Genomic DNA, 26,498 nt, shown 5'->3' on the forward strand with positions numbered 1-26,498 from the left:
TTCCATTATCACTTCATAAGTAGCACAGGATTACTCAGACATTTTACCTTTATAACTATACTCCGTTTTAACAGTGTCTGAGTAATCCTGTGCTAGTATTACCTTTTTCCCTTATTGCATTAGTCTCTGGTTTACACCATTTCGCATATCAGTATGTTTCTTACTCCCTTGTCTCTTGCATATAATCATGCGTAATTTATAAACCGGCCTTTCATTTTCAGCTTGTTTTGTTTCGCAATGGCCAAACAATTCACTGCCTGCAACTGGGCTCGCTCCCGGGTTACTGAGATTCAGTTGAATGAGATGGTTAGCATCGGCTCCCTGCCTAAGAAAACTGAAATCAAATGGCGAGTTCCAGGAACAGAAAATCTTCCAACCCCAAGGCAGGGCGAGGTGGTGGTCTTTGTTGACCATATAGGCCATGGCTTCAAACCGCTAGGGTCAAAGTTTTATCGAGATGTGCTTGCCAGCTTCCAACTTCATCCGCAAGATATTGGTCCCAACTCGGTTTCCAATTTATGCAACTTACAGGTCTTCTGTGAAGTATATTTACAAGAAGAACCAACTGCAGAACTGTTTTGGGATTTCTTTCACTTAAACCGGCGCACAGAGTTTGTAAATGGCCCGAACACAGAACTTGGTGGTGTCTCGATTCAAAAGCGTAAAGAAGTTGAATTTCCTCATGCCAAACATCATAGCCACCCAAAGGAATGGAATCAAACTTGGTTTTATTGCAGAGACACTTCCCTTGAAGACGAAAATCCCCTCCCTGGCTTTCGTGATCACAGACTATCCAATACTCACCCCATGCCTCAACGCCTGAGCTCTTCAGAAAGGGCAAAATACGCTCCTCAACTCGCCAAACTCCGGGCCTTTATGGCAAATGGTTTAACAGGCGTGGACTTTGTGCGCTGTTGGATATCCTGGAGTATCTTGCCGCTAAGCCGGCGTCCTGGTTTAATGTGTGAATATACCGGTGAGGTTGACGACCCTCAACGCCATTACAACATCCAATTATCTAAGGAAGAAGTCACTGGAGGTGTAAAGAAGATTCTGAATGAGTCGGAACTGATCTGTAGTCAAACCGGTCTGAGTCCCTTCTATGCCAAGAACAAACCGCCTGCTGTAAGCATTATACTTCCTCTTCATCTCTAATATCTTTAACTTATGCAACCTGTAACCCTTCTTCTTTATATGTAGGGTGATGACCCCTTATGGAAACGAAAAACCGTAGAGAAAGCGGCAAAGCCGACTGGTGATAAGGCGGCCAAGCCATCCCGCCCAAAGACCAAAGCCGTAAAACGGATGTCAAAACGGAAAACGGCTGACCGGATTAATATGGAGCTTGATGATGATACTGATGATCCAGAAGTTGAGGTAGAACTTGACTCACTTGGCTCTCTTTTCATGCATCTCATTAACAATGATCTTCCTCAGGAGGATGCAGAAGCTAGTCAAGCTGATGACGTAGAGGTAATTACCCTTTCCTCTGGTTCAAACTCTATGCCAACACAAAAAACTCGCCAAGCAGTCCGGAAAGTAAGCTTTTCTCATCCTCTTGCTCACTTGGATCCAACATTTATTTTGAAGACTCAACAGCATGAAGCTCGCCGGACAACCCGGCACAGTGGCCAACAGGTCACTTCAGCCGGTTTACCTGATACTCCGGTTCGGAAGCGCCGGTCTGAGGTCTCTCCTACTTCTGACCATTCTTACCCCAAGGCAGGTTATTTTAGACAGCCTCTTAATCCGTCCAATTCAAATTATCAGGTGACACCTCCTTCATCTTCTAGTGAATCGACATCAACTCAACTCCCCCCTTTGAAAACTGTGGTCGGGTGAGTTGTAAAAACCTTTCCTTTCAATGCGCCATAAATCCTTTGAATAGGATGTTAATCCTCTTTTATTCTGTTTGCAGGGCCAAAGCCAGACCCAGCAAGAAAGCTCGGGTCACCAATCTGCCAGAAGACCCTATCACCGAAGAAGAAGAACCAAGAGGTGAACCGGAACAGACTGGTGAACCGGAAGGCCCTCATCCTGAAGCTACTTTTAATGATCCACCCCTTGAAGGCCAACATACCGATGAACCAACAGATGCTGAGCCTGCCGCACCCGATATTGAACCGTCAGAACCAAACCGAGCTAGTCTGGTGAAAGACACTGAAATTCCAGTATCATCAACCAAAAACCCTAAAGGCCAAGGTGATGATGTTATTATTACTGGAATGGGCCACAGCTCCCCTGGCCATCCCGTCATTTTGGCTCAGCAGAGTGCCAAAGAAGAGCAAGCTGCCCGGGATAAAGATAAATGGAGCAGTGACTTATCAAGCTATGCTCATCTTAACGCTGATGAGCTTCATTCTGGCTTCTTGAACCGTCTGCACTCAAACCGGGATTATGAAGCCGGTTTGGTGAACTTGATGAAAGAGCGATATGAGGTAAATTCCTCTCCTTTTGTTGATTGATTTACAACTGAATTACTATCCCAAGTAGCCCCCAAGGGTCGTTTATATGATTATTAATCATAAACCGGGTCTTTGTGACACTTTACACTTCTCATCATTGATCCTTGCAATGGCAAGTCTCTACTAAGAGGTAAAACTCATCTTGAAATAATTAGATAACGTTCTGCAGCATAGCCCCCAAAGGCCGGTTTAACTTAGAAGGTTAATCCGGGTTTTAATCTGCACCTCCACTTTAGAATCGACGCACATTAGCCCCCAAGTGTCAAGGATAATGTTTGCATTCTTCTCGAGACTTGTGTAAATTGTAGCACTTTTTAGAGCAAATAGGCATTAGCCCCCAAGTATGAAGTGTATAACTTGTTATATGCTTTATACTTAGCACATATATATGTTGTTTGTTGAATACACCTTCAATGTTGCAGGCTGAACTGAGAAACAAAGATGCCTGAAATTCTGACTTGCAAGAAAATGTGAAGTCACAACAAGCCGAGGCTGCAAAAGCCAACGAGGAGCTGACCCAGGCCCTGGCCGTAATGGAAAAGCTGAAAGAATCCTTCAACCAAGAACGCGCTGAATGGGAAACCGAGAAATCCAGTTTAACCAAAAGAGTTGTAGACGCCGAGGCAGCCCTGAAGCCAGTGGTTGAAGAACTAGCCGGTTTGAAACGCCAAATCAATGCTATGACCTCTGCTATCTTTGGTAAGTGTCTGCTTATGTGTGTTGCGCCAGTCGATGAATCTTATAGCTGACCAAAATGTTCATAAAATCTTTGGCAGGCACTCGGATCGCTCAGCTTGGTACAGATATGCGGATGAAGCTCAAAGCGGCATATACATTGGTTCAACAGCTATACTCTGGGTCTCAGCGGGTTATTAGCATGGCAGCTTATAACAAACTGGCTCCAACTTTGATTAAGGAGACCCTTGAGAAGCTGGGCATGTTACCAGCCCGTATTGTCGAGTTGAAGAGAGCAGCTGCCAGAGTAGGAGCTTTAACTGCCCTTATTCGAGCCAAAGCCTAGATTCTAGACCTTGAAGTGGAGGATATCATTAAAGGATACCTAGGCGTTAAAGAAGACGGTTCAAACTTCAACAATGATGATCTTTGGTGGCTGACCAAACAGATGCGGCCAGCAGCCAACAAGTTGGCTCATGATACCTATTTGTCCCATTTTCAACTGTTTTATGATGCAGAAGGGAAAAGACAGCCGGCCGACATCCGTGAAGTCGAAGAACATGTGCCTCCGATTCGTAAGCACACTTACGCCCCTGATATTAACCCTTCCAAGCGTTAACTGGAATCGACTGGTCAACGGCTGATTTCCAGCGTCTGGGGAGGGATGAAGAAGTGCCTACACCAACTGACCCTCAACCGTCAAACCGTCGCGATGAAGAGTCCTGATCTGGTCGCCGGTTTATATGGCTACTGTGAAAAACAATGATACTGTTTGAGCCGCTTTGAAGCTTCATGTAATAGGATAGCTGAAACTCCGTTATCTGCCATGCCATCGAGCATGTTTCGTAATACTTCGTGACAATCTGTGCCACCCTTTGGGATATATTTATGCATAACCCATGATGAATTGCGTTCCTGGGTACAACAATTTATAAGTATCTAGCGGTTTACCGCTAGACGTGTCATGATGTCCAAGAAGTATATAGTACCTAGATGAATAATCAAGTGTTTGTACAAAAAGTAATGTACAGAACATACCTCATTGGTTGACCAAACATGTATACGGCAAAGGTGTTAATACCAATCTGGAATGTTGATAACTCCATCTTCATAATGTCAGTCTATATATTAAACCGGACCGGGATAACCACCGGATTATCTGTATAACACTGGCGATTTTGTCAAACCAGACCGGGTCAATGAACACCGGTTTATAATTGATCATGTGCCCACAACTTGTAGGTGAGAAGCAAGTCGGGTCAAGGACACCGGTTTATCAAAAAATACTTCTGATTTTCAACAAACAAAATTCAAACAGGAAAATATGCAAGGCTTTTTACGAGCTGCCAGGCTCCCAATCGAGGCTTTTCATGGGCTGACAGGCCTCTGAGTTAAACCATTTAACAAAGACTTTTAAGATGGGCCTCCAATTAACCAATCATTGTTTTAACTGTGACAAGTTCAGGGTCTGTAAAAGATTGACTTGTCAAACATTCGATGGGTCATACCAGGATTACCTGGACAGGGGTGGCTTACTTGATGAAGGCAGGTTAACCCGGGTTTTTAGGTGAATACACCAGGCTTCCAAGTCGTGGCTTGATAGCCAATTACGAGGGTCCTTTCAAACTCTTTGTTGCTTTGCAAAAAGAGCCCCCAAGTAACTTTGTGAGTGATGCTCAATGTGTGCCCATGTTTGAGTCTGTACTGTGTACAACACTCTCTTTGGCTTCACAATTTTTTCCCTTGTGGCTTAAATGCCTATCAAGAGGTGTAGCTATGGTGTGAGGACAACCAAGCCCCCTAGTGATATCCCTTCGTGGTTTAAAAACCGATCAAGAGGTGTAGCTGTAGTTCAAATATGACCAAGCCCCCTAGTGATTTTCCTGATATCTATGCAGCTGCTAAAGCCGGATTAACAAAAACTCCGCTTTGTCAGTTAACTTGTAAAAGCACACACAGAATATAAAAAGAACAGATACCCCGCTTATAATGGAGGCTCCGATTTATTATATGATATATACACTGTCATAAATATGTACAGATGAAGAGCCTATGGCTTCAAGTATAGTAAAGCCGAAGGAGAGCTATGTTCCATGGCCGCTTGGTCTCCTCCTCCGATTGACGTGAGTCTTCATGCTCTCGAACATCAATGAGGTAGTAAGATCCGTTGTGCAGATTTTTGCTGACCACAAAGGGTCCTTCCCAAGGTGGGGATAATTTTTGCATATCAGTCTGATCCTGGATGAGCCGGAGCACCAAATCACCTTCTTGAAAGGTTCTAGTTTTAACCCGGCGGCTGTGATAACATCGGAGATCTTGTTGATAAATCGCCGATCGTGCTGCTGCAAGATCACACTCTTCATCCAACAGGTCCAGTGAATCCTGACGTGCCTTCTCATTATCAGCTTCAACATAAGCTGCCACACGGGGCGAATCGTGACGGATGTCACTAGGAAAAACCGCCTCCGCTCCATAGACCATGAAGAAAGGTGTGTAACCCATAGACCTATTGGGTGTGGTGTTGATGCTCCATAATACAGAAGGTAGCTCCTCAACCCAATAACCCGGCGTCCGCTTTAAGGGAACCATAAGCCTTGGTTTGATACCCCGAAGAATTTCTTGGTTTGCCCTTTCTGCTTGACCATAAGATTGGGGGTGAGCCACCGACGCTAGATCAAGCTAGATGTGCTCACGTTGATAGAATTCTTCCATCTCCCCTTTTGACGGATTAGTACCATTATTTGTTATAATGTTGTGTGAAAAACCAAACCGAAATATCACCTTCTTGATGAATTGAACCGTCGTGGCTACATCACACTTGCTGACTGGCTCTGCCTCCACCCATTTAGTGAATTTATCAACTGCTACTAACAGGTGGGTCTTTTTGTCCTTAGAACACTTGAAGGGTCCAACCATATCAAGCCCCCAAGTTGCAAACGGCCATGTAATTGGAATCATCCGCAACTCTTGAGCCGGAACGTGCGCACGGCAGGCAAATTTTTACATCCATCACATCTCTTGACTAAATCCTCCGCATCAGCATGCGCCGTCAACCAGTAAAAACCGTGGCGAAAAGCTTTGGCAACCAACGGCTTTGAACCGGCGTGGTGACTGCAATCCCCTTCATGGATTTCTCGCAAAATCTCACAACCTTCTTGAGGAGAAACACAGCGCTGAATTGCTCCTGAAACACTGTAACGATGTAACTCCCCGTTGAGTATGGTCATGGACTTGGAACACCGGATTATCTGTCGAGCCAACGTTTCATCGTCTGGTAACTCGCGCCGGATCATGTAAGCCAGATATGGGATCGTCCAATCCGGTATGGCATGCAAAGCTGCCACCAACTAAGCCTCCGGATCAGGAACAGCCAAATCTTCTTCGGTTGGCACTTTGACTGACGGATTATGCAACACATCAAGAAAAACATTAGGCGGGACCGGTTTACGCTGAGAACCAAGACAACTTAAAGCGTCCGCCGCTTCATTCTTCCGCTGGTCTATATGGTCCACCTGATAACCTTTAAAGTGACCAGCCACTGGGTCCTTAGAATCCCAAGTGCCAAACACATGCTGAGACACTAAATCTGAATCGCCGAAGCACTTAACCTGGCTCAAATTCATCTCCTTAGCCATCCGAAGACCGTGGAGCAAAGCCTCATATTCAGCTGCATTGTTAGTACAAGGGAACATTAAACGGAGGACATAACAAAACTTGTCACCTCATGGGGAAGTTAGTATGACTCCAGCCCCCGAGCCCTCCAACTGTCTGGATCCATCAAAATGAATAGTCCAATATGTATTATTTGGTTTCTCTTCAGGTGCCTGTAACTCCGTCCAATCATTGATGAAATCCACGAGTGCCTGGGATTTGATCGCTGTGCGGGGTATATATTTGAGTCCATGAGGTCCAAGCTCAATAGCCCACTTGGCAATCCGGCCAGTTGCTTCTCTGTTTTGAATGATGTCGTCCAGAGGAGCTGAACTGACCACTGTGATAGGATGGCCCTGAAAATAATGTTTAAGCTTCCGGCTTGCCATAAATACCCCATACATCAGCTTCTGCCAATGCGGATACCTCTGCTTTGACTCAATGAGCACCTCGCTGATATAATAAACCGGCCGTTGAACCGGATATTCCTTGCCAAGCTCCTTGCGCTCTACCACAATGGCTACACTAACAGCCCGAGCATTAGCAGCCACATATAATAATAATGGCTCTTTATCGATCGACGCTGCAAGCACGGGCGGTTCAGCTAGCTGGCTCTTCAGATCCTCGAACGCTTTATCAGCTGTCTCGCTCCAGACAAAGTTATCTGTTTTCTTGAGCATCTGATATAAAGGGATGGCCTTCTCTCCAAGGCGACTGATAAACTGGCTCAAGGCTGTAATCCGGCCGGCCAAATGTTGAACATCGTTAATACACACCGGTTTAGCCAAGGATGTAATTGCTGCAATCTTTTCCGGATTAGCCTCAATGCCTCTGTTTGATACCAGAAAGCCTAAGAGCTTGCCTGCCGGGACACCGAATACACACTTCTCCGGATTGAGCATCATCTTGTAAACCCGGAGATTGTCAAAGGTTTCTCGTACATCATCTATCAATGTCTCCTCCTTTCTGGACTTGACTACAATATCATCCACATATGCATGAACATTGCGCCCAATGTGTTTATGAAGGCAATTCTGAACACATCGTTGGTAAGTTGCCTGGGCACTCTTGAGTCCAAAAGGCATGGAAACATAGCAGAAGGCTCCAAAGGGAGTTAAGAAAGTTGTTTTCTCCTGGTCCTTAACCGCCATTTTGATCTGATGATAACCAGAGTAAGCATCCAGAAAACACAAACGGTCACAACTCGCCGTAGCATCAATTCTCTGATCAATGCGAGGGAGAGCAAAGGGGTCTACAGAGCAAGCCTTGTTTAAATCTGTGTAATCCACACACATGCACCAAGTGCCGTTTTTCTAAGAACCAGCACCGGATTAGCTAACCACTCTGGATGAAAAACTTCGACAATAAACCCTGCGGCCAAGAGACGGGCTACCTCTTCAACTATAGCCTTACGTCTCTCTTCATTGAAACGGCGGAGGAACTGCTGGAACGGTTTAAACTTAGGATCAATGTTGAGTGTGTGCTCAGCGAGTTCCCTCGGTACACCTGGCATGTCAGAAGGTTTCCATGCAAAGATGTCCCGATTCTCACGGATGAACTCATCGAGCGCGCTTTCCTATTTGGGATCCAGGTTAGCGCTGATGCTGAACTGTTTGGATGAATCGCCAGGAACAAAGTCAACCATCTTAGTGTCTATAGACGATTTGAACTTCAACGCTGGATCATGTTCTGTAGTTGGCTTTTTCAAAGAGGTCATGTCTGCCGGATCAACTTGCTCCTTATAGAATTTCAACTCCTCCGTGGCACAAACCGACTCAGCATAAGCCGCATCACCTTCTTCACACTCCAAAGCAATCTTTCTACTTCCATGTACTGTGATAGTCCCTTTATGACCTGGCATTTTAAGCTGTAGATAAACATAACATGGCCTTGCCATAAACTTAGCATAAGCCGGCTGCCCAAACAAGGCGTGGTACGGACTTTTGATCTTTACCACCTCAAATGTCAATGTTTCTGACCTTGAATCATAGTCATCTCCAAAAGCTACCTCCAAAGCTATCTTGCCAACAGGATATGCAGACTTACCAGGCACCACACCATGAAAGACTGTATTTGACGGTTTAAGATCCTTATCTGTCAACCCCATACGGCGGAATGTATCATAATACAAAATATCGATACTACTTCCCCCATCCATGAGTACTTTGGTAAACTTGTATCCCCCAACTTGAGGGGCCACCACCAGGGCCAAGTGACCTAGATTATCAACCCGGGGTGGGTGATCATCTCTACTCCACAAAATAGGTTGCTCAGACCAGCGTAAATATTGAGGTACTGCCAGCTCAACAGAGTTTACTGCCCTTTTGTGAAGCTTCTGATCACGTTTGCACAAACTAGTAGTGAAGACATGATATTACCCGTTGTTCAGCTGTTTGGGATTGCTCTGATAACCCGACTGTTGCTGCTGCTAATTCCCCTGATGGTTGTAACCTTCCTGGTTGCCTTGGTGCCCTTGATTGACGTGTCCGGTTTGGTTGCCTTGAAACCCTAAACCGGAACCACCACCTCCGTAACCCGGCCCGTGGAAACCTCCTCCTGAACCGCCGGGCGGGCCGTTGTCATATTGGAACATATTGAAATTCTTGAAATCCCGCATGATATAGCAGTCCTTCCAAAGATGTGATGCCGGTTTCTCCTTCGATCCATGCTTTGGACAGGGCTGATTTAACAAGCGCTCCAAATTGGGGCCTGAACCTCCACCCCTCTGGGGCAGCTTGCCCTTACGGCGCTGGCCATTCTCCTGCGCGCTGGTATTTGCAACAAAGTCCAAGCTACTGTCGGCCTTGCGCTTACCATCGTTTCCATGGCCTGCCGGATTATGCTGTTGACCCTTGGCATTGCCATTCTTCTTACCTTTCTCCGGTATGTCCTCCTCTGAATCTGGATCCTTGGTATTATCTGAATCGGCGTATTTAACCAAATCGGCCATGAGTGTTGACATATCATTGCAGTGACATTTGAGCCTTCCCAATTTCTGTTTTAGCGGTTTGAAATGACAATTGCCCTCTAATGTTAACACTACAGTGTCTGCATTGATACGATCTGATGAATGTAAAATTGTTGAGACCCGTTTGACCCAATGGGTCATGGACTCCTCTTCCTCTTGGACACAAGCGGCCAGATCCACGATTGACATCGGCTGCTTACACGTATCCTTGAAGTTCTGGATAAACCGGTGCTTCAATTCAGCCCATGATCCAACAGAGTTGGCCGGCAAGCTCTTCAACCAAGTGTGAGTTGTTCCTTCCAACATCATGGTGAAATATTTAGCACAAACTGCCTCATCCACATCTAACATCTCCATTGCCATCTCATAGCTCTCCACCCATGCCTCTGGTTGCAAATCGGCGGTGTAATTTGGTACCTTACGAGGTCCCTTGAAATCCTTGGGCAGTCTCACATTACGCAAAGCGGGGGTTAGACACGGCACCCCTAAGGAACTGAACATCACTCTTGGCTCCACGGAGGCCGTGGGGTGAACCGGAGTATGCTATCGCGCTCCGTGTCGAGCCGCCAACTCGGCCTCCCGACGTGCGCGGCCATCGTCCACAACATCTTGCGCATTAGCGCCTCCCCCGGCCGGGTTGTTCCCTCGTGGTGAATTTCGGCGACGTGCACTACTGGACACGGTCGGTTCGTCCTCCACATGTCTGCTATAGCTCCGTCTTGGACGGGGAGTAGAATGAATCCTCTCACGACTGTGTGAATACGCCTGCTGTTGATTTAGTGTTGTTTGAAGGAGATCCCTGGCCCGACGTGCTTCCACTGCAACTGGTGACTCGCCATCGGTTGGGAGGGCCGCCAGGCGTGAAGCGGCGGCCACAATGTTGTCCAACAGGTTGGAATAATGCCCGGGCGGTGTTGGTACATACTGTGGCACAATGTTGTTCTGGCGAGGCGGGTCCGTCGTGCGCGGTTGAACCGGCGCTCCTTTTCTCGGCGCCCCCGCCCGATTTAGTGTGGGTTGGCTACCCGCTCCTTCTCCTGGTGTGTTGAAGAGATTCTGTGGCTCATAAACCAACGGGAGACGTGATCGATACCTTCTTCTCATGACTTCCTCTGAAGCATTCTGATCCAGTCTAATCCGGTAGGCCTGTGCTTCCAATTCAGCCCGCTCTGTAGCCATCCTAGTATTCTCTGTTGCCAGGTCCGCTTTAGCCTGGGCTATCTGATCTTTTACCTTTGCAATCTCCGCATTGTGTTGATCCCTGGCTGCTGCTTCCACCTCCACGGCCATCAACGTTGCCAAAGCGTCGAACAAATCAGACAGGACTTGGGCTGGAGGTGGCGCCGAGCTTCCTGCCCCTGCTGGTGTGGCTGTTGTTGAACCGGGGAGCATTGCTGCGGCGGTAGATGAATGAGGTGCCGATTGTGTGCCGGCCATGAAGATGGCGGCCCGGTTTGGTAGATCGGGGGAATCTGGAATACTGTTGCCCTCGGATCCTCCATCAATCCTGCCGTCCTGCAACTGGTAAAGTGATTCGGTCTCTCCAGAAGACTCGTCATCAGAACAGACCATGGTCTCTCCATCGGACACCGGTCCATCCTCGTACCTCGATCCATGGATGACACCCACGAAAACATGCCTTGCCTCGGGCTGAACCGGCGAAGAACTTACACGCTGAGTCGTTTCGATGATGTCGGTGTAGATGTCCGGCTCAGGGGCCGGTTCGCCGATCTTGCCGATGAAGACGTGAATCCCACCAAAGGGGACCCGGTACCCATATTCGATTGAATCGGCCTCGGGACCCCATCCTACGTTGTCGACGTAGAGCTTGCCGCGACGACTCTTCGTCATCCGGCCCACAGCGTATCCCTTGAGTCCATCGAAGCTGCCCTTCAAGAACTCAAAACCATCGTGCGATAGCCCCACGGTGGGCGCCAACCGTCGTGGGTTTGTCACGGCAGATGTCCTTGTGAAAGGACTTAGTCGTGGAGCCATCGCTACGGGTTAGCTTTAAGGGGTTAAACCGGACAAGGGGACACGGGGAATTTTATACTAGTTCAGCCCCTTCGAGGAAGGTAAAAGCCTACGTCTAGTTGTGATTGGTATTGCTAGGGTTTCGAAGGCCAGGGAGCGAATCCGCTTTTTCTGGCTCTCGAGTTGTTGTTTGTCCCTAAACCGTTGCCGGACCGTCCTTTTATATACATAGGTTGACGCCCGCCGGTTTACAGAGTCCCGAAGCCGGATCATAAACGTATCCAGTTCAGTCTCTATCCTTCCTATCTTACAATACAAGATACACGACTAAGCCGGTTTACATTTAGAGGCTTTAACCCGCCTTCGGGCCTTGGGCCTCCATGAAGCGCCATCATCCTTGCATCTTTACGGGCTTCTAATCTTCAAGGAGTCAACCCGGCTACATAAAGCCGGTTTACCTCCAGTAGTAATATCCCCAACAAAAAGAGTGGTGGGAGTGAGGCATGGACAGTGACAAGAGAAGAGGGGAAGCTTGTGTTTGTGCTAGGCACTCCTAGCTAGAGAGGCATATCGATCGATGTGTGCCGTAAAGAAGGAGCTGGGGGGCTACACACATCGTGGGTGAACGACCTAAAGTGAAAAGACGAATTTGCGCGATGGACCTAGAGAATGCTGAGAGAGGGTGAGAGGGATGCGGGCGTGTGCATGCACAAGAGAAAGTTAGCGCTAGCTAGAAAGATAAGAGGGTTGTGTGGGTGTAAAAGACGAATAGAGATCATATATACTTCATTATAAAAAGCAAATTCGGATTATTTGAAGAATTTATCATAGTGTTTCAAACCAACGCATGTGTGAATATATATAACGGTGATACACATGGTGTGGTTATGAACATGTTATACTACATTTAATATATTTTATCTCTACTCTTATAAAAAACGGAGTTGTTGATGATGGTGTGCCTGCCATCCTGCATTATAGGCCGTCTGATTTATATCTGGCGGATAGCAAGGAAACTGTGATGGTTGAAGTTGGCAACAATCATGATTGTAGATTCTTATTGAAATAGATAAATGAATTCAAATTTAGTTCGAATTGCAGTGGTAGTATAGACATTTGGAATGCACTAAAATGTTGGTATGAGTAGGTTACATGCATTATACAGCAAGCGAAAAAATTTAATCGGACATAACATGGATTCATACTCCCTCCTTCCATCTATATAGGGCGTAATGAGATTTTTAAGACCGCCTTTGACTATTGACAAGATTAATAGTACATGACATGCACAATGTGAAAATTATATCATTGAAAGAACCTTTCATAGACGAATTTAACGATGTGCTTTGTGTAAGTTGCATGTCATATATCATTGCTCTAATATTTGGTCAAAGTTAGCATCGAAAAACACATTAGGCCCTATATAGATGGAAGGAGGGAGTAGCTTTGAATAGCATTTGTACAGTAAAACGGGGCAAGACTCTCTCTTTGTGTGGTGTGAATAGTTTTATTTTTTTCGTTTTCTTTTTGGTTGAGGGAAGTGTGAATTGATTTGGTATGTATACAAGTACAATATTACTACATGTTAGGCTTGTCCCTAAAATTCAACTCGCGTCTTGTTATATCCCGAAAATTTAGATATCGTGCTCCCAAAACTGGCGCCTTCACAACCCGCACCTTGCTATCCCGAAATTACAACGCGCGCGAAAACTCCCTCCAGCTACCAAATCTCGACACGCGAAATCCCCCTTCTAACCCTGAGCCTAAAGGACCGCTAGTTCAAATCGGTGGGGGTACTTTTGTAACACACCCTACATTTTGGACAAGCGCGTCCCTAATTCATGCTTCACCCCCTCCCATCGCCCCCTTTTCACCATTCGAAATCCCAGGCCGCCATAACCTCTCCGCTCCAACCGCGAAACCCCACCCTCCTCCGTCTGCCACGTCACCGCTGCCCAGCCGGAGCCTCTTCCCCGACGACGTCGTCCACCGCAACAGCTCGACATCCCTCGTCCACCTCCCCGGATGAGGATCCGTCATCCATCTCGTTGTCCTGCCGGTTCAGCCGCCCTGTCCTCCACCTCCAAGGAGCTGCTCCGACGATCGCCTCGTCTATCGGGTCTGCTCCATCCCCATAGCGCCGCCTTAACCTACTCCACCGGAACCGCAGGATCCTCACCGACTCCTCGGGCGAAGCCGAGGCCTACTCGGCGCCACCAAAGAGGTTGTACACTCATCGCATCGCACCTTCTCCTTAACTCGACCTCCCGGCGCCGACGGTGCTCCATCCCGCACCCCCATGGAGCGGCTACCTTGAAGCCGACGCCGCGAGCAACATCTCCACGGCGGCTCTCCCCCAGTGCGAGGCCCCTTCGGCGGTGGCGACCATACCAGCCGGATCTGCTACTGCTGCTCTGGCTCTCGCTCGCTCGCTCGCGCTGCTGCTGCTCCGGCTCTCGCTCGATCGCTCGCTCGCCCAACTGCTGTTGCTGCTCTCCCCCTCGCTCGTGCTGCTGCTCTGCTCCGATTAAGCCACACTTCAGTCGACTGAAGCGACTTTTGGGTCAGTCGATTTTCAGGGGTTGGGGGGCTCGCCGGAGTTAAGGAAGAACCACCCGCAGCGGGGACGGGGGCTCGCCGGAGAGGTACCCCACTATCTATCTTAGGGTTCAGGGTGGGGCGAGGGGCCTAGAGGGCTGGCCGAGGGCGGCGGTGGCGAGTTGTTTCAGGGCGGCGAGGCGGCGCTGGGGCCGGCGGTTCGGCCGGTAGTGGCTGGCGGCTCAGGGGGGTGCAGGTTGAAGATGAACTGCAGGCCCTCCCTAAACTACATGTCAAGTGCCTCTCTGCTACCATTGCGTTCAGTTTTGACAGTAGCATTCAGATTCCACAGTAAATTTCAGTTTCGACGGTTAAGTTCAAAGTCAACAGTTTTTACCTCATCTGTTGTAGTCAGGTGGTTTTTGGTGATGTTAATTTTACATCCATTTTACATCATCTATTGGAGATGCTATTAGAATCCCACTTGAGATTGACGATGTTTGTCTTGTGCTGCTTCAGCCTTGACGTCTTACGGCTCACCGGAGCTGCTCCAACGACAGAACGATCCATCACAACAGAGCAGTGCCCTGGACGCCGTCTACAGATTCCTCAGATCTTCCTCCACACCTCCGACAGCCACCTCTGCCTCAACTGCTTCAGCGACCAACCCAATGATGCTGAGGTTGACACAGCTACGGCAAAGAGGTTGTACACTTGTTGCATCACTTATTACTATACATTCACGTCGATCCATTAGGGCTATTTTGGTTCAACGGAAAAACGTCTATCCACTGGTTGTTACCATCACTCTAAATTTCTTCATGCTCTCCTTACATAATCTCCCCATGTTTTTTTCGTATGCATGTCAGATATTGTACACAGTCATGCTGAACATGTAGAGAAAAAGAGGAGAGTTTTGTGCAGCAATACAATGTCATGCATACATCGCTCCATGGTGGGATCAATGGCAAACCCTCCCCACCCCTCTCCAGATTGTAATCCAGAGGAAGATATCTGTTCTGAGGCGGATTCAGACGCCGCTGACCACTCCTATTTACCCCCCAAGGTGTTTGCTCTACCTTGGCATGATGTTAGTCATACCATGCATATGTTGCCTTGCAGTGCCTACTTTTGACATCATATATGTCATCTGCTTAGTTTAGACATGTTCTGTAATGCCACCTATTTAGTTTCTATATCATATATGGGAATTATGCAGTCTCATGTCTTTTAGCAAGCCATAATATATGTGAAATGTGCAATGCCATCCTGTTTAACCAGGCATCATATATTTGAATGATATCTTGCCCATCCTTTTCTTCATTACATTTCCATTTGTCGACAATGTTTGTACATTAAACTACTTTTCCTGTGAATCAGCCATTTGGTGGGAGATGGAAAAATCTAGAGTGAAAACAAGGCCTTCAGAGCAGACAGTGCTACCTGTCAAAGCAGATCTCTTGTTGTGTCCCGATAGCTCCTCGGAGATGGATTCAGAGACAGATGACCAGTCCTATTCCCCCACCGAGGTGTATGCTCTAACTTGGCACGGTTATACTGCTCATATCATGCATACGGTGTCTTGCATTGCATAGTTTAGACATCATATACACAATATTCAACACCATGTTTTTAGTTCAGACATCATATCGAATGCCCTCTGTTTAGCATATAAATCACATATGTGAATTAAATGATGCTGTAACATCCCAAATTTGCAATTTGGAATTTCATACACTAGATCATCATGCATAGCATATTTTCATGCATTTTGGTTGATCCTAGAAATTTCACGCAACTCAAGGACCCACGGAGAGAGTTGGAGATTTCGTTATTTTCATATTTGAGGGTTTTCTCAAATTTTGAAAAGAGGATCATTTGATTTATTTATTTCATCTTCAATTATTTTTCCAATATCAAAAATATAAGAGAGGGAATGATATGACTTTCCCAAATTTAGGAAAAATGAAGATTTAATGAATAAATCCAATTTTGGTTTTGCCGGAGTTTTGTTTGCTTTTTATTTGGATAGGGAAAATGCGCGTTTTCAAAAAATTGCATTCTAGGTCCGGAGTAAAGTTCATTTTGTTCACTCATTTTTAGGAGTCAGGGAAAATTTACTTTAGTAATTTTGGAGTTCGTTTAGTTTAGTTTTCTTTTGTTTTTCTGCGCGCGAATCCAGTCAAAAAAAAGAGGACCAAGGCCAGCCGGGCCAAAGGCCCAGTCAGCCGGCCGCCTCCCCAGCCAGGCGCAGCGCCAGGCCGCCGCCTCCCTCGCTCTAGGCCGAGTCCCAGAGGGACTCTAGGCCGGTTAGCCCCCCTTTCCTTGTTTTGTTTTCCCTCTTTTGCTTGCCCCCTACCCCAAGTAATCCCCCCCACCTATATAAATACACCCCAAACCCCCCCTCTCCTCACATCAATCCCAAGCCCCTCTCCTCCTTAGCCGCGCCCCACCCCACGCCCCTCACCCGCCGCCGCCCTATAGCCGCCGCTGCCCTATAGCCGCTGTTCGCCGGAGCCTCGCCGAGGTTGTCCCGCGCCGCGTCTCTTTTTCTCCCCTCGGTTCAATTTTTCTTCTAAACCGTTCCGATTCTTTCTTAATCGTTCCGGTTTTCTTTCGTTCTTTGTTTCGGTTTTCTTTTCCGAAAACCCTAGATCGGTTTTCATTCTTCTTTCAGACCGTTCGTCTCAACGAACGTGATCACCGATTATTCCCCGGTTAATGACGCCCGTTCGTTTAATCGTTCTTCTTTTTCTTTTCATCGAATTTATTCCGCGATCGCGATCTCAGATCCGATCTTCGTTCTAGTCTTTCTTTCCGCTCGCTTATCGGAATCAGGTGATTCAAGCGCCTGGAGTTTCGTTTCGAAACCGCCGTTCCGACTAATCAACTTGAACAAGCCTTTGCTATAGTAAAAATTTGACCTAGTTTCAACTTGCTAGAACCGAGTTGTTTCTTCCGCCGTTTGTTTTCCGTTTCTTTGTTCGGTTCGTTCTTTCTTTGCAACCGGAGTTCTTAAGTTGAACTCTCTGGTTCGATCTCTTGTTCGAGTTTTACCTGTGCATTAGATGAGTACTTATTGTGTGCTTGTTGTTTGTCTGCGATAGATCACCCGGATTGCGCCGCTTGTTACTTCGAAACCCTAGGTCTCGCGGATCATCAGCAAGGCAAGTAACACTTTGATCATACCTTTTCTACAACCCATGTTTTACTGCATTAGATCAATCCTCTCACATTGCATGATTAGGATCTAATTAAACTGTGGGATGGGAAGTAGATGAGGTAGTACCTATCACCTGTATTATTATGAAACCTTTGGGAGTTAACTTCTACGTTTGCTTATTATGCCATGCTATGCTAGTAGACGTGGATTGGGTGAGTGATATCCATGACAGATGTGAGTTGATAATTTTAATGGTTTATCTAAGGTGGCCACTTAAACACACATCTGGGTGGATTGAGGCACCTGATGTCTATCAGGACTTGCCTGTTTTATTTTGGACCGCCACCCAGGCTCAAAGGGATCATAAGATAATTCATGCTAGAAACTTCCGTGTGCAGCCACATGCTACTATGGGCTCTGGCATAGTTGACTAAGTTGTGCGAACTCTTATGGGGTGGACTAGCAGATGTAGGGGTTGTAGGTGGTACGGTCTACCCCACATGTAAGGTGCTAGCGCTTCTGAAAGACTGTGTCTCGGTCATCCGTTTCTCAAACACCATGTAGTGCGAGAACAAACGGAGGCGATCGAGTCATGTGGGGAAAAGTGCGCAAACCTCTGCAGAGTGTACAAACTAATCATGATTAGCCGTGTCCCTGGTTATGGACAACTTGAGTATCTAGTACTTGAATATCATGTGAATCTCAACATGTTACTTCTAATTAATGTTGTTGGGTTTTAATTACTTAATTGGGATCGGAATGCTGTCAACCATTCTCGATGTTTAACACACCATGATAGTTAAATAAATTTATTCCCTTTGCAGTAGGGAAAAATTGGCTTTACGCAAAATTGTAACCATAGAGCTTTCCACCAGCCATATATGCATATAGTATAGCTGTTTCATTCCATTACTCTCTATGTGTTACTTTGCCAGCATATTCCATGTGTTGACCCGTTTTCGGGCTGCAACTTCTCATGTTGCAGACTTTTCAGACGACGAGTAAGGTGCTTTTAGGTCGTGGTTCTATACTCACTGATGCCGTTGGAGTTGATGGACCCATTTATCTTCCGAGTCTTCCGTTGTTATCGTTATTAGATGGCCTTAAGCCATATTTATTGTAATAAGTTCTCTTTGAGACAATGATGTAATAAGTGTGTGATTGCCACTCTGCTATAAATCCTTCAATGTACTGTGTGGTGTCAGCATTACTGATCCAGGGATGACACCGGAGCACAGTAGACTTGATCCATTCGGGTCGGGTCGCCACAGAGATGGTATCAGAGCACACGCTGACTGTAGGACACGACCACTAAGTTAAAGCCATAGATCACCATTCTCTTCTCATTTTCTAACTCCTCATCTTTTCTACTCTTTTAGGATGACGAACGCGAAGATTAAGTACGCTCAACCGGATGAAGGCACACCTTTTGGATTTCACTTGAAGGAAGTCACCAAGTACCTAAACATTGGATTACCAAGCTTCACGGGAACCTTCAATGCCACTCTGCCTGAAGAGGAGCGCTGGAAGATTCAAGCTCATGTTCCGGGAAGGACATTCGCGCCAATCACGAAGCCCATAGATAGTGTTTTCAATGCACCAACCTGGAGTCTGGGAAGGAGCATGGCAGCTCATATCACCATGGGACGCAGTGGAGAAGTTTATCAAGAAGACCTTAAGGACACCATCAACCAGATTTGCGGACGCCGAGACGAACAATGGGAGTTAGTCAGCACCAAGAAGGATAGATCCATTGCATCTTTCATCCAGGAGTTAAACCAGCACATTCGACGCCACGAGAACCAGATGTGCAATGATATGATAGAGTTGAAGAATGCAAAGGCAAGGATCATCGAGCTAGAAGGAGAACTGAAGTCTACACGCAAGGACTACATGGACGAGATCGTAGCTCTAGCAAGACACAATGGCGAGCTTAAGCAGGAGATTGAAGAACTCAAGAGGAAGTTAGCATTCAAGGAGGAAGACGAGTACGTCACATGTCCGGACAACTACATCATCATCGACGACACCGATTCGGATCCAAGTGAACCCGACTTTGAAGACGAAGCTGGAGCAGATATCATGGAGTCTTCCACCGGTTCAAATTTCTAGATGACCACCAGATAGTAGTAGCATTTCCCCCCATGTAAACACAATAGTCGAGCACTTTTGCGATAGTTAGACCGTTTGTAAGCCCTTGTTTGATTGAATGAAGTGATCTTGGGTGCATTTGCTCATGTGCATTGGGGTAGTGTTTTCCCTTTAGACCTCACTCTATTATTAATTCTCGTCTTTTCTAAACCCTCAGATGCCTCCGAGACGTGACAATGGATTCCCACCGGAGCTCACTCAGTTGATCCAGCAACAGAATCAATTGATGCAGATGTTAGTCCAGAACCAGCAGAACAACAACAACAACAACCCCCCACCACCACCACCTGTTGACCACTTAGCCCGTTTCCTTAGGCTGAATCCTCCGGTGTTTTCCAGTAGCACCGAGCCAATAGTAGCAGGCGATTGGCTCCGCAAGATAGGAAGGGAGTTGACCACTGCGGGATGCACAGATGGTGAGAAAGTGAAGTTTGCCGCACATCAGCTTGACGGACCCGCGGCAGCATGGTGGGAGAATTTCACAACCACTTACCCAGTCGACACTGTCACATGGGATCAGTTTCAGCAAGCTTTCCGCACTGCCCATGTTTCAGCAGGAGCTATGGCCATGAAGAAGCGTGAGTTTCGCAACTTACGCCAAGGAGCAAGGACAGTTGGCCAGTACGTTGATGATTTCAGCAAGTTAGCACGTTATGCCCCAGATGATGTTGCTACGGATGCAGCTAAGCAGGAGAAGTTTCTGGAAGGACTAAATGATGAACTAAGCATGAAATTGATGGTAGCAAGTTTCAACAACTACCAGGAGTTGGTAGATCGTGCCATCATGATTGAAGGAAATCAACAGCAGATTGAGAACCGTAAGAGGAAGTATGGACAGGGGAAGTATAACTCTGGAGCCCAGCAGAAGCCCCGTTTTTCCCCTAAACCGGGATTTCAGTTTCAGCATACCCATGGAGGAGGTAGTTCGCACAACCATAATGGCCACAAGAATGGTAATGGGAATGGAGGAAGCAACGGCCAGAACCGTACCACCCCATCGACCCCAACCAAGAGAGATCTGAGTCAAGTCACTTGTTTCAAGTGTTCCAAGACCGGACATTATGCCAATGAATGTCCCGAAGGCCAGAATGGAAATGGCAATGGAAGCTCTGGGAAGAAGCTGAACCCTTTCAATAGGGGACAGGTGAACCATGTTAATGTGGAGGAGGTTGAAGATTAGCCTGATGCAGTAATCGGTAAGTTTTTGGTTAAGTCATTTACTGCACTCGTTCTTTTTGATACTGGTGCATCGCATTCATACATATCAAGGGGATTTGTGGATAAATATAACCTGCCAACCCAAGCCCTTAGGTCACCCATGTTAGTAAGCTCACCAGGAGCGGAGTATATGGCTAGACGATGGTGTGATCGGTTACCATTAAGGATTGGTAACTATGTGTTTCCCTCAGACCTAATAGTATTGGAATCTCAAGGATTGGATGTGATATTAGGCATGGATTGGTTATTGAAGTATGAAGGGAACATTGAATGTGCTAGTAAGTCAATTTTGCTTACCACACCCGAAGGAAGAAGGATCAAGTATGTATCCCGGCATGTGCCAAACAGGACACAAGTAAACTGCCTGACAGGAGTTGTGCAAGAAGAAGTACCAGTGGTGAAGGATTTTCCTGATGTATTTCCTGAGGAATTGCCAGGAATGCCACCGGATAGGGACATAGAATTCTTGATTGAGTTATTGCCAGGTACAGGCCCAATATCGAAGCAACCATACCGGATGCCAGCAAAGGATTTGGTAGAAATTAAGAATCAGATTAAGGAGTTACTGGAGAAAGGTTACATTCGCCCAAGTTCTTCGCCTTGGGGATCACCCGTACTTCTAGTGGAAAAGAAGGATGGATCATTAAGGATGGTTGTAGATTATCGGGGATTGAATGAAGTAACCATCAAGAACAAGTACCCACTGCCAATGATCAATGAACTGTTTGATCGGTTGCAAGGAGCTAAAGTGTTTTCCAAGATCGATTTGCGATCAGGGTACCATCAATTGAAGATTCGGGAGCAGGACATACCTAAGACAGCATTCACCACGAGATATGGACTGTATGAGTATACCGTTATGTCATTTGGATTGACTAACGCACCTGCCTATTTTACGAACATGATGAACAAAGTGTTTATGGAGTTTTTGGATAAGTTCGTCGTAGTGTTCATTGATGACATCTTAGTTTATTCAAAGAATGAAGAGGAGCATAAGGAACATTTGCGTTTGGTTTTGGAGAAACTAAGGGAACATCAGTTATACGCCAAATTCAGCAAATGTGAGTTTTGGTTGAAGGAAGTTGGATTTCTTGGACATGTTATATCTGGAGAAGGTATAGCAGTTGACCCCACTAAGGTTGAGACCATAACCAAATGGGAATCACCAACGACAGTTGGAGAGATCCGGAGTTTTCTTGGACTCGCAGGATACTACTGGAGATTCATTGAGAACTTTTCAAAGATTGCAAAGCCTATGACTGAATTGTTGAAGAAGGATACTAAGTTCAAATGGACTGAGGAGTGTGAGGCTAGTTTCCAGGAATTGAAGAAACGCTTGGTCACCTCACCAGTATTGATTTTGCCAGATCAGACCAAGGATTATGAGGTGTATTGCGACGCTTCACGTCGAGGACTTGGAGCAGTGCTTATGCAGGAAGGGAGAGTTGTTTCGTATGCTTCACGGCAACTGAAGCCTCATGAGTTGAATTATGCCACGCATGATTTGGAGTTAGCAGCCATAGTGCATGCATTGAAAACATGGAGACATTTCCTCATTGGAAATCATTGTGAGGTGTACACGGATCACAAGAGTTTGAAGTACATTTTCACGCAGAAGGAGTTGAACCTCAGACAAAGGAGATGGTTGGAGCTCATCAAGGATTATGACATGAGATTGCATTACCATCCCGGAAAAGCTAATGTGGTAGCTGACGCATTGAGCCGTAAGAGACATGTCAACACCCTAGTGACGGGAGAAGTACCAAAGGAGTTAGCAGAAAACCTTCGTGAGCTATGTTTGGAAATAGTTCCGAGAGGCTATGTAGCAGCATTGGAGATTCAGTCAACCTTGATGGATAAGATCAGAGAAGCTCAGAAATCTGACAAGGAGATTGCTGCTATAAAAGAGAAATTGAGCGAAGGAAAAGCAAAGGGATTTCGTGAGGATGAGCACGATACCTTATGGGTTGAGGACCGTGTTTATGTGCCCAATGACCCGGAGATCAGGAAGTTGATTTTGCAAGAGGCACATGATTCACCGTATTCGATTCACCCAGGGAATACCAAGATGTATTTGGATTTGAAGGAAACATTCTGGTGGACCAGAATGAAGAAGGATATTGCAGCATATGTAGCAGTTTGTGACGTATGTCAGAGAGTAAAGGCAGAGCATCAGAAGCCAGCAGGATTGTTACAACCATTGCCGATACCCGAATGGAAGTGGGATAAGATAGGCATGGATTTTATCACAGGACTACCCAGGACGAAAGCAGGCTATGACTCGATATGGGTAGTAGTTGATCGTTTGACGAAGGTAGCACATTTTATTCCAGTTAAGACCACTTACACCAGTGCTAAGTTGGCAAAGATATACATGACTAGGATCATTTGTTTGCATGGAGTTCCGAGGAGTATCGTATCAGATAGAGGAACTCAATTTACCTCAAAGTTTTGGAATCAGTTGCATGAAACTTTAGGAACCAGACTGGAGTTCAGCACAGCTTTTTACCCACAGACGGATGGACAGACCGAGAGAGTCAATCAGATTTTGGAAGATATGCTGAGAGCTTGTGCACTAGATTATGGATCTAGTTGGGACGATAACTTGCGTATGCGGAGTTTTCTTATAATAACAGTTACCAAACCAGTTTGAAGATGGCACCTTTCGAAGCTTTATACGGAAGGAGGTGCAGGACACCGTTGTCATGGGACGAAGTTGGAGACTGTCAATTCTTTGGACCAGATTTGATTAAGGAGTCTGAACGGAAGGTTAAGTTGATTTGCGATAGGCTCAAGGTAGCCCAGTCCAGGCAGAAGAGCTACGCAGATTCTAAATGCAAGGAGACAGTCTACGAAACCGGAGACAGGTTTTATCTTCGAGTATCCCCACTTCGAGGAGTTAAGCGCTTTGGAGTTAAGGGAAAGTTAGCACCGCATTTCATTGGACCGTATAAGATCTTGCAACGTATGGGAGAAATCGCTTATAAGTTGGAATTACCAGAGGAGCTGTCAGGAGTTCATGATGTATTCCATGTTTCTCAACTGAAGAAATGTCACGCCGAGATGGCAGAGATACCGCTAAGAGATACAGTACCGCTTGAAGCGATTCAGTTGAAGGATGACTTAACATATGAGGAGAAGCCAGTCAAGATTCTCGATTATGCCAGCAGAGTTACCCGCAGCAAAGTTATCAAGTTTTGCAAAGTTCAGTGGAACCACCACTCAGAGGATGAAGCCACCTGGGAAAGAGAAGAAGATTTGCTCAAGGACCACCCTCACCTATTTTCTAGCCAACCCGAATCTCGAGGGCGAGATTCATCTTAAGGGGGGTAGGTTTGTAACATCCCAAATTTGCAATTTGGAATGTCATACACTAGATCATCATGCATAGCATATTTTCATGCATTTTGGTTGATCCTAGAAATTTCACGCAACTCAAGGACCCACGGAGAGAGTTGGAGATTTCGTTATTTTCATATTTGAGAGTTTTCTCAAATTTTGAAAAGAGGATCATTTGATTTATTTATTTCATCTTCAATTATTTTTCCAATATCAAAAATATAAGAGAGGGAATGATATGACTTTCCCAAATTTAGGAAAAATGAAGATTTAATGAATAAATCCAATTTTGGTTTTGCCGGAGTTTTGTTAGCTTTTTATTTGGATAGGGAAAAATGCGCGTTTTCAAAAAATTGCATTCTAGGTCCGGAGTAAAGTTCATTTTGTTCGACTCATTTTTAGGAGTCGGGGAAAATTTACTTTAGTAATTTTGGAGTTCGTTTAGTTTAGTTTTCTTTTGTTTTTTGCGCGTGAATCCAGTCAAAAAAAAGAGGACCAAGGCCAGCCGGGCCAAAGGCCCAGCCAGCCGGCCGCCTCCCCAGCCAGCGCGCGCGCCAGGCGCAGCGCCAGGCCGCCGCCTCCCTCGCTCTAGGCCGAGTCCCAGAGGGACTCTAGGCCGGTTAGCCCCCCCCCTTTCCTTGTTTTGTTTTCCCTCTTTTGCTTGCCCCCTACCCCAAGTAATCCCCCCCACCTATATAAATACACCCCAAACCCCCCCTCTCCTCACATCAATCCCAAGCCCCTCTCCTCCTTAGCCGCGCCCCACCCCACGCCCCTCACCCGCCGCCGCCCTATAGCCGCCGCCGCCGCCCTATAGCCGCCGTTCGCCGGAGCCTCGCCGAGGTTGTCCCACGCCGCGTCTCTTTTTCTCCCCTCGGTTCAGTTTTTCTTCTAAACCCTTCCGGTTCTTTCTTAACCGTTCCGGTTTTGTTTCGTTCTTTGTTTCGGTTTTCTTTTCCGAAAACCCTAGATCGGTTTTCGTTCTTCTTTCGGACCGTTCGTCTCAACGAACGTGATCACCGATTATTCCCCTGTTAACGACGCCCGTTCGTTTAATCGTTCTTCTTTTTCTCTTTGTTGGATTTATTCCGCGATCGCGATCTCAGATCCGATCTTCGTTCTAGTCTTTCTTTCCGCTCGCTTATCGGAATCAGGTGATTCAAGCGCCTGGAGTTTCGTTTCGAAACCGCCGTTCCTACTAATCAACTTGAACAAGCCTTTGCTACAGTAAAAATTTGACCTAGTTTCAACTTGCCAGAACCGAGTTGTTTCTTCCGCCGTTTGTTTTCCGTTTCTTTGTTCAGTTCGTTCTTTCTTTGCAACCGGAGTTCTTAAGTTGAACTCTCTGGTTCGATCTCTTGTTCGAGTTTTACCTGTGCATTAGATGAGTACTTATTGTGTGCTTGTTGTTTGTCTGCGATAGATCACCCGGATTGCGCCGCTTGTTACTTCGAAACCCTAGGTCTCGCGGATCATCAGCAAGGCAAGTAACACTTTGATCATACCTTTTCTACAACCCATGTTTTACTGCATTAGATCAATCCTCTCACATTGCATGATTAGGATCTAATTAAATTGTGGGTTGGGAAGTAGATGAGGTAGTACCTATTACCTGTATTATTATGAAACCTTTGGGAGTTACTTCTACGTTTGCTTATTATGCCATGCTATGCTAGTAGATGTGGATTGGGAGAGTGATATCCATGACAGATGTGAGTTGATAATTTTTAATGGTTTATCTAAGGTGGCCACTTAAACACACATCTGGGTGGATTGAGGCACCTGATGTCTATCAGGACTTGCCTGTTTTATTTGGACCGCCACCCAGGCTCAAAGGGATCATAAGATCATTCATGCTAGTAACTTCCGTGTGCAGCCACATGCTACTATGGGCTCTGGCATAGTTGACTAAGTTGTGCGAACTCTTATGGGGTGGACTAGCAGATGTAGGGGTTGTAGGTGGTACGGTCTACCCCACATGTAAGGTGCTAGCGCTTCTGAAAGACTGTGTCTCGGTCATCCGTTTCTCAAACACCATGTAGTGCGAGAAAACAAACGGAGGCGATCGAGTCATGTGGGGAAAAGTGCGCAAACCTCTACAGAGTGTATAAACTAATCATGATTAGCCGTGTCCCTGGTTATGGACAACTTGAGTATCTAGTACTTGAATATCATGTGAATCTCATCACATTACTTCTAATTAATGTTGTTGGGTTTTAATTACTTAATTGGGATCGGAATGCTGTCAACCATTCTCGATGTTTAACAACCACCATGATAGTTAAATAAATTTATTTCTTTGCAGTAGGGAAAAATTGGCTTTACGCAAAATTGTAACCATAGAGCTTTCCACCAG

Source organism: Triticum urartu, chromosome 2 (genome assembly GCF_003073215.2).
Source record: "Triticum urartu cultivar G1812 chromosome 2, Tu2.1, whole genome shotgun sequence".
NCBI lineage: Eukaryota > Viridiplantae > Streptophyta > Magnoliopsida > Poales > Poaceae > Triticum > Triticum urartu.